Raw genomic sequence first — 1,771 nt, forward strand, 5'->3', positions numbered from 1 at the left:
AACCTCTCTAGCTTCAATTTATTCCATTGGCATAGTAAGGTAAAAAGCAGAAGCAATATGCTATTAATGTTGAGAAAACCCTCTTGATAATTTGCTTTTATGTTCAAAAGGAAATTTTGTACAACAGCTGTCTTCCACACAGTTCTTCTTCCTTTATGTAGCTAATTAGATTAAAATGTGTAATGAGATGTATATCAATAATTGTTTAAGAGTTATTGTTTAATAAGAGGGTTGTTTTAAGATATGGGTACTTTTAGATTATTCAAAAAGGATTTAGGGTGAAGTTAAATCAAAACTGGTTAGCTAAAGTTTACACACCTGATTTTAGTCAATCACTAAGTCAATTAATTGTTTAAATCTCTTCTACTCGTATTAATAAAGATATCAAAAAGCCATGCCAAAGAAAGGTAATGAACATGATTTAGATTTTGACCTCTTTGACAATGAAAATGATTCAAGAACAACCCCAGAATTTATCTATTAGTTCTTTTCCCAATAAGTAATTTACTCAAACGATAACAAGAACCTATGAGAAAATGTGATGTTTAATTGCTTACTTTGACATTGCATTTTCTTTATTTTTTGAATTTTAACTTTATTTATTTATTCATTTATTTATTTAGTTACTTTTATTTTTTTACAGTTCAGTAGTTAGCCCCCTCCTGGTACACTTTCCACAGTTCCTCATCCCATTCTTCCTCCCTGATGTCTGCATTTTCTTAATGCAGATAGTCTACACCAAATACATTTCAGTTTTATATTTTTCTTCCCAGTTCTCAGAGTCAAGTAGACAGTTACTGCATCTATGTATCTTTACTCGGTTATACGATTAAAATATTTTTTGCACCTATGAATCTGTACAATTAATTCCTACCCTAAAGTAATAAAGGAGTCTCAGAGTGCATTCTTCAGATAAATAGTTCATGATTAATTTCAGCTTACATTTGTTCAGCTACTTGAACAGCTAACAAGTATGTAGTGCTGATTCTTTTGAAGTTGCACATCACTAGTCATTGTTATGCTCCTCATGTAGCCAAGTAAATGCATGAATTACATGTACACTAACTTCTTCTGAATTTGGTCTTAATTGAGTTCCTGTAAAAGTCACTTTAAATTTATAATGATGACTGACCCCAGGGAATGCAACTGTCAAGATGCAAAGAAAGCTGCCCAGGGACTGAAAGACAAGTCTTCATTATGGATGCTCAGTTATTCCTTTATTGCTCTAAAATACATACATATTCTAATTGCAGCTTTTATGCAGAAGACACTCAAGAGTTTACATTTGGCTTAGCAAAGGGACTGCAATGAATACTAAATAGAAAGGTACATGTGAAGAATATATAATATATAATATATATATATATATATATATATATATATATTAATATTGCATTAGGCAAGTGTTTTCCAGAATTCTGTTTTCTGTTTCAATTTTCTAACAGAGAGCTTAAAATAATGTTGAAGTCTGAAAAGCACAGAAGGTTACCTAAGTACGTTTGGAGTCTCAGAACTAGAGCTGACTCGTGTCAGTGTGTGTGTTTTAGCTATTTGTGGAGCTTCAATTGAATTTTGAATATCTTACACACGTTTTTGTGGGATTCAAAGCATCTTCAAGGAATAATTGTGAACTTACCTATATCCACAAGGTAAGGCTAGAATTGAATTCACATCGAGGTATCATGGTGAGGTAGAAATAATTCTACTGGAAATTCATTTAAAAAATTTTACTACTATCAAAGAGAATTGAGAGCCAGTAAAGAATGAGAGT

Source organism: Grammomys surdaster, unplaced genomic scaffold (assembly GCF_004785775.1).
Source record: "Grammomys surdaster isolate TR1022 unplaced genomic scaffold, NIH_TR_1.0 125982, whole genome shotgun sequence".
NCBI lineage: Eukaryota > Metazoa > Chordata > Mammalia > Rodentia > Muridae > Grammomys > Grammomys surdaster.